The sequence below is a fragment of the Phragmites australis genome, chromosome 19 (assembly GCF_958298935.1).
Source record: "Phragmites australis chromosome 19, lpPhrAust1.1, whole genome shotgun sequence".
In the NCBI taxonomy this organism is placed as follows: domain Eukaryota; kingdom Viridiplantae; phylum Streptophyta; class Magnoliopsida; order Poales; family Poaceae; genus Phragmites; species Phragmites australis.
This window is the reverse complement of record NC_084939.1, coordinates 24,918,179-24,927,642: the sequence shown is the minus strand read 5'-3', so window position 1 is coordinate 24,927,642 and position 9,464 is coordinate 24,918,179. Positions and strand designations below refer to the sequence as shown.

Here is a 9,464-nt window from a genome sequence, read left to right as displayed (position 1 = left end):
GAAGTTGTCTATGTACATTTGTCTCATAACGTAGTTTCATAGTAATATACTTTTGCTATGGTTTGTCAATATATTATAATAAAAAAATAGTAGTTAAAGTTGTATTTTGAAGATTGATGTCCAAAATGTCACTTTGTTGTGATTGGAGGGACTACTTTATAATTGCACTCTGCCATATATTTCTACTTTGCCATGAGCAAACTACTAAATAGTAAATTTGCAGTGTTCACTTATAGAGATGACCGGGCCTAAAAGAGTTATTGGGATGCGCTCTGCCGTCCTAATAGAGTATGACACGAGGATCAAGAAAGGAGAACAAGAAGCAGACGACCTGCAATTGATCGATGGAGTGTCATGCTTCTATGAGATAACCACACCATCATGTAAACCATTCTTGAATCGTGTTGATGGTGTTGGTGGTGCAGTTGACATAACATTAGCTATGTTTCACGAACCCATGGAGCCAAGAATACCAGTGGACATATCACAAGTGCATGGGAGTGGCCTTAGTTTACCAAGTTCTTTTGTTAGTGGGCTAGAGAAAGAAATTCAGCTCTTTCATGGTGTTGTCAGACAGTCATATGGATTGAGAAGGTTTGTGGTTGTTGTAGTGCTAGATACTTGGATGCATTTGAAGTTCAAGTTTGGTGATGAAAGAGGAACCAATGAAGTTGAACGATGCGCTTCCTTCAAAGCAAAAAAGCATGGATGTGGCAGTCAACAAATAAAGCCGGGCTGCGTGAAGCCTGCCTGTAGAAGATGCATGGCTACATGAGAAGAAAAGGTGAGCTCTGGTGGACATGCGGGGAGGACCAAAGTTAATGTAGAACTATGAAAGAAAGAAAGAATATATCTGTCATGGCATGCCAAGTGGCAATACTACTATCCATATCATCAAAACCACCGAGTAAAATGCAGGGGTTAAGTAAACAAAAATTACTTCCAGGGGTTATATATGAGGACTCTCATGATACTTCAGGGGTGTAAAGTAAACTTTTTCATTTTATCTATATTAAAAAATATGCTCAACTGCATATGTGTGTGTGTATATATATATATTTCTTCCAATTTTCAAGGCTACAAAGTTTGGGTGCTAAGCCACTTTGGCAAGAAAAAAAGAAAAACTAATGGAATGGAAAGGAATATTACGAAAAGAGAGTGCAAAACATCTCCAGCAGTTACAGACTTGTGTACCGTTTCTACTCGTGTAGGCATGTTCCCGCAAAGCTACCATGCATCACGCAAAATCTAAGTACCCGCGTGCGATTGTCATATCGCAGGAATGTAGTTATTAGCCACGAGAATCACTGTTAATTCGAGTTAGGTTTCGTTGTTATTGTTAAAAGAATAGTTTCAAGTAACAATTTTATCTGAATTTGAGCGGTGATTTTTAACAGCCATCGTATCATCAATCGATGCCTAAATACATCTATGTATCATCAACTTAAAACGGACGAGGTATATCTATCTACGTATTATTGGTTGATAGCTTTCGTTTGGCTAGTGCTAAGCATCACGAGAACAAATGCCAAGGAAAAATAGGAAACTCTACTGAATGACTCGTCGCGCACTCACCCCCTGGACCTCGACCTCGATTCCACCGTGGGAGGCCAGCCCAACGGTGGGTGACGCGGCAGGCGGCGGAGCCACGGGTGGTGGCTGCGGGCAGTGGGCTAGGTCGTCATGGTGGCTGGGTTAGCGAAGGGCGGGGAGGAGGTGGCAGTTGGTGGGTGGTGGGAGGTGCAGCGAGATGGGACGCGCCGTCGGCCGCAGGTGGTGGAACGGGGTAGCCGCGGTGCTGGTGGAGGGGCCAGTGGCTGTGGCGAGTGGAGGGACGATGAAGTGTGACACCGGTGGCAGTGGAGTGGTGCCTGACGCAAGGAAGATGACTTGTTGCGCATTAATGTGCTTCAAAAAGGTTCCTCAAAAAATTGCAAAATTAATTCCTTAAAATGTGTATAATCTCTACTACTTAAAATGTTTCTACTGAATTCATTTTCTACCCGCCCTTCATCCGTCCGCCCGCATCTTTCGTCCGCCCAAACCATTGTCTATCTGCAATCATCCTGCGCCCGTGCATCATCTGTCCGATCGCACGTCTTCCCGTCCACATGCATCGTCAGAGCCCTGTCAACACGCAATCCAACGCACCTCGATCCCCCCTCGCTTGATCCACACTGCCACAACTCTCTCCCAGATCCACGTTGCGCTCCTTGCTCACTCAATCCACATCGCCACAATGCCTCTTCCCCTTCCAATGCCCCCACCTCGTCCCGCGCCCCATCTACGCCGCCTCCATGGCCTCCCCTTCCAGCGCCCGCCTCGCAGTTGGGGGCGGGCACGGGCTCGCAACCGACGTATGGTGCCAGGCGCAATCAAGCGACATGGACGGACGCTACATGCGGCGATGCGTGGAGCTTGCGCGCGAGGCGGCCAGCCACACCAGCCCTAACCCCATGGTTGGCTGCATCATCGTCTGCGATGGCCGCATCATTAGAGAGGGCTTCCACCTGAAGGCCGGTGGTGAGGAGATGGTGGACGGGGATCGGCTTACGGTGAGTGGGTCTTGTACCTCCTGGCAGCGGATCTGATCCAACTTCTCCACGGTGCATTGCCCTCCCATCGTGCCGCTGGCCTTAGATCCACGGCCTCCTCATCCCAAGTAGTCGTCTGGTCCTCACGGCGTCAAATTTGGCGTAGGGAGGAGAGAGCAATGGTGACCAAGATGAGCATGGGCACCCTAGAGGAGGAAAATCCATGTCATCGCCATACTTCGAGCCCGCGGCCGTCTTCGCGTCGCACCCAACGCCGCTGGTCCCCCATCACCATCGACTGCGCGGGCTGTCGCTCTGTAGGGGATCGGTGACGTCCTAAGTTGGGGGGGGGGAGGGTGAATTAGGACACTTAGAACTATTTCAGCTCCAAAAACAACACAAGATAAATCTATATCAAATTTTATCTAAATGTGCTCTAGGTTTATCTAATGTATCTACTCTACCGATCAAAAGAGTTTGCAACCTATCTAGGGAGGTAAATTGCAAGAATATAAATGTGGAAATATAAATAAGGTAGAGAGAGCAAACTCGGTATAAGGATTATTTTCCGTGGTAACGATAGCATGAATGCCACCCCTAATCCATGTTGAAGCTTCACAAAGGATATGCTCCCGGTCGGCACCCGGTCACTACCTTTGAGCCACCAAATCACAAAGACAAGGCCTCCACCCGGATGAGCCACCAAGGCAAGGTCTCACAACTAGCCTCTCTTCCAGTTCCTCACTGTCGTGATCACTTCGGAGCTTGAGCCACACAGGCAAGGGTCTTCGCGTCCGCGCACAATCGTCTTGTCGTCGCTCCACACCAAGTTGGAGGGTCAACAAACTTGCCAGCGAGTCACCAAGACTCTAAGGTACCAGCATACCAAGAGGTACACTGTTGGATCACTTCTTGATCCACTCTCTAGTCAACAATCACCTAGCAACTCGCTCTCTAGACCTATAAGCACTAATCACTGTCTAACCTTGTGCTTAATTGCCTTGGATGATCACTTTAAGCACTTCAGTGGCTTGGATGTCTTCTCAGGTGTATATGAACTTCTCTGGACTCCAGTACCATCAAATGATTGAGTGAATGGGTATTTATAGCCTCAAACTCGTGCACTAGCCGTTAACCCAACAGCTCTAAAAAGCTGTTAACACCGGATGATCCAATGAGAACAATAGTACTAACACCGGATCATCCGGTGAATACTTCCTCAGAAACTAGCCGTTGGAACCCCACTCAAGCCTCTGTGAACACTGGATACTTCGATGTATACTCTATCTTCATCACCGAACTTTCCGGTGAGTATATCTTAGCCATCCGAGCCAACATCTTCTCTGTGTAAATTGCTCCGATACTTTCTCTAGTGCTTATCACATCATCATGGGACTATCTGTGAGGTCACTGTATTATCCCATTTGTCAACAATGCTCCGGTGATTTTCTCCAGTGTGTTCAAATAAATCACCGAACTATCCGGTGGGGTCTTCTGCTTCTTTTTCATCTTTGCTGTTCATTATCCGGTGTATTGTTCGGTGTTGCGAACCCTCGATCATCGGACTATCCGTTGAGACTTTCATGCATCTGTCCCCCTTTGACAGAGATGCTCCAGTGAGTGCAAATACCCGGAGCACTGGACCATCTGCGCCGCTCGACATGGACGCAGCCAGCAGGAATGCGGAGAGGCGACTCAAGGAGAATGGGGTGTCATATGAGACCGACGAGTGGGATGGCTGCAAGTTTCCATCATCCTCGTCGTTCATGGCGCACCTTCTGCCACTGCCGCCGGTGGCAAGGTGGAAGGAGCCGACCAACCACTCATCGCGCGGGCTCTTGATGCACTCGTCGCGGAGGCTCATGGGCAACTCATCCTCCTTCGACGAGTACGGCGAGAACTCGAGGAACCTCTTCTCCTCGAGGAGCCTCTCCTCTGACTCGTCAGACTTCTACAACTGCTTGCGCAAGAACACCACCATGGCGCGTGCATCCATGTCCGACCCTTGCCTCGCGCTGCTGCCTTCTGCGTGTTACAGTGTGTCTTAGAGCTGTCGGTACAACTTCAAGCTACCGCGGGGCTCGATGGCATCCACTGTGATGGATGGTGGATTCGTGGTAATGAAGTGCTCAACCGACCCATACGAGGACTTTTGCAGGTCAATGTAGGAGATGATCATCAAATGGCCAGCAGGCGGTGACGACGATAAGGGGGAGCACAACGCAGAGCAACTGCTTGAGATGTACCTCGTGCTCAACTCACCATGGCACTACCTGGTGATCCTTGCGGTGTTCATCGATGTGTGGGAGACGCTGTTCTCGTGATCTCATCTCGATCGATCGCCCGACGCTGCTGTGATGTTAATAGTGTGGGTTATGAACGCTCGTCTCATCTCGATCGATCAATCGACCGGCACTGCTGTGATCAATCGGTCGGTGTTGTTGTACGTGAATTAGTGTGGGTTCTGAACCAATTGTAAAAACATTTTCTTTAGTAGTGTGTTTCTGGTGTTAGACTCGTGGTGTTTTGTATCAGAAGTTTAACTGAATTCAATGTTTTTTTTTTATTTTTTCGTAGAATCTGATGCATGTTCCTAGCTTAGTGAGAAGTGTGTTTGACGGGTAGACTTACGTGCTAGATTACAATGAGCTATAAAAATTTCAGAATGCATCTTTTTTACTGAAGCATACGTTGTAAAAATATTTGTCTCCCATAAAAAAGGTCATACTTTTGTTAGAGTGGTAGTGAGTAGTGCAGCGGCTCTGGTTAGGTACGGATGTGCTATGATTTTGAGGCTAAGGTGGTCTATTTTAATTTTGAGAATTAGTTTCTTCTTTTTAGGTCTTTTATATAAGTTGGCATGCAACTCTTCATGTGATTACCTAACAGTTCAGATGATACTTTCCCTAAAAGCTGCATATTGGCATATTACGATAGTAATAATTGACGATTGGAATATAGTATGCAATTAGCACATGTTTTAATTGTGTTGAATGAGAATGGTAATCATGCTAAATATTTGCACACATTGACACTACCTGTATTGTTCATTGTTAGCTCACATACACTGATTGTGCCATGCATAAGTGATTTCCTTCATTGAGAAAAAAGATTTGATTATATAGGTTGTGTTGATGCTGCTAGGCTGTAATTCATATATGTGTGTGTCAACTAGCAAGCTATTCCTGTTTCCTCATCTATCTACATGTCTCTTGTTTTGGTTCTAGATGATAGTGATCAGATATAGCAAGTCAACACTTGGGTTTAGCTTACAACAAAGATAAATGCTGTTGTATAAGGCATTAGCTCTAATACTGAAGGTTGTTTGAACTGATTGCCATCTCTTTTGAGATACCAATGATGACCATAATTTTTCTAATTGAAGTGATTTGCATATGCCAATACTGGAGCTGGTTGAAGCTAATGTCATCAAGTTGGTTAAGATGTTCATAGGGTAATGTATTAGTTCTTAAATTTTTTAGACATTACTGTTTACACCAATTTTCTTAGACATTCACCTCTTATATTTTGATACCAAGACTGCATGGTATCCAAGACTATTATGCAAATGTATCGACCAGACTTGTGAATTTCAATTTGTTTGCAGCTTGTGTCTTGTTTGAGCAATGGAATACTCAGAGTTGTGATGAACTGAGTTCTGAATATGCAACACTTAAGTTTTAATTTTACTTGTGATAAATATTGTGACACCCCAAATGGCTTAAGCATGTCATTAAGCATCATTGGCATCATGCTAATTGTTTTGATGAATTATGAACATGCATTTTCAATTAAACATAATTTGTGAAAATCAATGTTAATTGGTGCATTGTTAAGCGACTCACAATATTGCTATACAACATAGGATTGGAAACAATTTTAGAAATTATTCCATGCAATATGAAGAATATAAATGAATTTTCCCAAATTTTTGGAGATGGTTTTGAAGGCATAAAATTACCATAAGTTAGAAAAGGTGGCATTTTTTGAGAATTTAGAAAAGGTGACATCTTTTGAGAATTTTAGTTTGAAATTGGCTCAGGCATTATGGGTCAAACTAGTTAAAATAGGTTGCACATGAATTGTAGTTTCACACAAAATTTGTCCCATAATTTTTGGACCACAGAAAGATATTCTTTTGAATAAAAGAAGTGAAGGGGATATTTTGCTTCAGTTGTCACTATTCATGGGCCCCCACCCATCATCCTTTCTTTCTCTCGGTCTCTCCCTCTCTCACCGAGCTTTGCGCAGAGGGTGGCGCCGGTTTTGAGAGTTGTGATGAACTGAGTTCTGAATATGCAGTACTTAAGTTTTAATTTTACTTGTGATAAATATTGTGACAGGCCAAATGACTTAAGCATGTCATTAAGCATCATTGGTATCATGCTTAATTGTTTTGATGAATTATGAACATGCATTTTCAATTAAATATAATTTGTGAAAATCAATGTTAATTGGTGCATTGTTAAGCAACTCACAATATTGCTATACAACATAGGGTTGGAAACAATTTTAGAAATTATTCCATGCAATATGAAGAATATAAATGAATTTTTCCAAATTTTTGGAGATGGTTTTGACGGCATAAAAATTACCACAAATTAGAAAAGTTGGCATTTTTTGAGAATTTTAGTTTGAAATTGGCTCAGGCATTATGGGTCAAACTAGTTAAAATGGGTTGCACATAAATTGTAGTTTCACACAAAATTTGTCCCATAATTTTTGGACCACGGAAAGATATTCTTTTGAATAGAAGAAGTGAAGGGGCTATTTTGCTTCTGTCATCACTGTTCATGGGGCCCCACCCGTCATCCTGTCTTTTTCTCGGTCTCTCCCTCTCTCACCGAGCTTTGCGCAGAGGGTGGCATCGGTTTTGTGGACTTTAGAGGCCGGCCACGTCGCCGGACAAACCAGAGCATGGCACTGAGGCGTGGCTCCGATCCTTATCCTCTCCCTGCCCTCGCTCTCTCTCTGCTCACTCCTCCCTCTCTCACTTGGCCTCAAACACAGAAAGCAGAGCACCACAATAGCGGCCGCCTCCAAATCCACCACGCCCAAGCACGACTCCGTCGAGCCCAAGTCGCAAGAAGCAAGAGGGAGAACCCAGGGAGCATCACCGACCACCTCTCACGCAGATTCCACCCTTCCTCGGCCAAATTCACCGTGCGAGCGTTGTCTTCCTCGCCTCCGGCAACTCCACCCCGCACCTCAACGCCAAGCCGCTGACCCGCTGCCTCTCCGGCCCATCTTGGTAAGTGGTGAGCTCCCTCGTTCCCTCGTATAACTAGTGCACGCGCCGTTTTCTTTTTGGCCTATTGCCAGCGCGCTTCTCCGCGTGAGCCGCCCGCCGCCACCACCTCGGCGCATGCTGCCAGCTAGGCCACCGTCGGGCCTGTCTGAAACTAGCTACGCTGTTGAGTCCACATGCCTGCGTAAATGCTGTAAGAGTGCTCGGCCAGGTCGATTATCGCCGCCGTTGATTGCTGCCGTTTGCCGTCGATGGCCGCCCTCCGGTCGTCGCCGGAGACCACACGACCCTCAATCGAGTCCCCCGTGTCACTCTGGTGCCGTCGGTGCCCTTCGCTCACCGCACCGCACTGCCGTTCGCCGCCGACGAGTTCGCCCGTGCCGCCGCTGTGTGCCCTAGGCGCGGGTCGATTTTGACCCGTGGTCAAATGTGCCCGGGCCCGCTGTCATCGACCGTGGCTAGCTCGGCCTGGGTGCAAAAAAATTTCAGCCCATTTAATACTTGGATTTAATTGGTAAATATGAAATAGAATATTCATTCAACTATTAAATCGAGTGAGATTTGTAAAATGCATAGAAAATAGAATATTTCTCCAAAAATAGTGAAACCAATTTTGTTGGGTTTGTGTGAGGATAATCTACATGTTAAAAATACTTGGAGCTATGAAATATGTATTTAAATCTCATAGGTTAATAAAAAGGGTTTGATCTTCATTAATCCATAATAAATTATTGGTAGCTCTAAAATTGATGAAATCAATTTTGTAATCTTGTTTAATTATGCCCTGATCAGTAAAAATACGCACACTCATGCTAAGCATAGTTAATTTTCTAATTAGGGCTAAGCTTTGTTTTAAGCTTAATTAATCCAGAAAATAGTAAATGTTTAACGATAAGTAACGTTAAGGAAATTGTTAATGATTTAAACTCATGTCATGAAACATTGCACCTCCTTCATGCTCATCATTGCACGTGTTATTCATTAGTGAACGAAGGTCCAGAGCGTGACGCGAGTGTTATCGAGGGTGACACTGAGGCACACCACTTCTGCGAGTTCTGTTCGGGAAGTATCGGGCAAACCCCAGAGCAGAAATGCAAGCATCTAAGCATATTGCACCCTCTGTTCAAATTAAATAGAGTCTAAATTGATAAATTATGTTTTATGTATGTTTGCATGTGTTGAGTCCAGTTTCAGACTGATATGGGTAGAACCTATGTTGATGCATTATTTCTACCTTGACTTATTGATGAATTATTATCCTTGTTTAGCAATGCTTAGGTCCTCGGTAAAAGTCAAGCGACTATGCTGCCGTTGTTCGTGAACCTAGGGTTTAATCACTGTTCATAGATACAAAGATGAGGTTGGGATGTGAGATTGAGGCGAGATATGGGCGGTGTTAGGGCTATCTTCTGTCCAGGAGGAGTCCTCTAGGTAGTTCGAGAGAGGAGCCCGGATGTTATAGACCGCTTGCATCGTTTAAGGCCATTCGTCAGTACAGTTGGCTCTAGCGCTTACCGTACTCACCACATGCTGATCTAATAGTAAGGTAAGCCGATTATCATATACCGTGCCGACACTTGCCTTGCGACTCTACGACACGTACAGGAAAAGAAAAGGAGAATCAAGGTGGCGGGGAACCAGAGGTGTTCGGGACACGCTCGCGGTAACCCCGGTGCCATAGG

The 9,464-nt window shown here is 45.1% G+C and overlaps 1 pseudogene; it reads left to right on the top strand.

The window, feature by feature from the left end:
* The first annotated feature begins 2,297 nt into the window (after window positions 1–2,297).
* On the top strand, window positions 2,298–4,858 carry LOC133900302 (uncharacterized; annotated as a pseudogene).
* The last annotated feature ends 4,606 nt before the right edge of the window (window positions 4,859–9,464 follow it).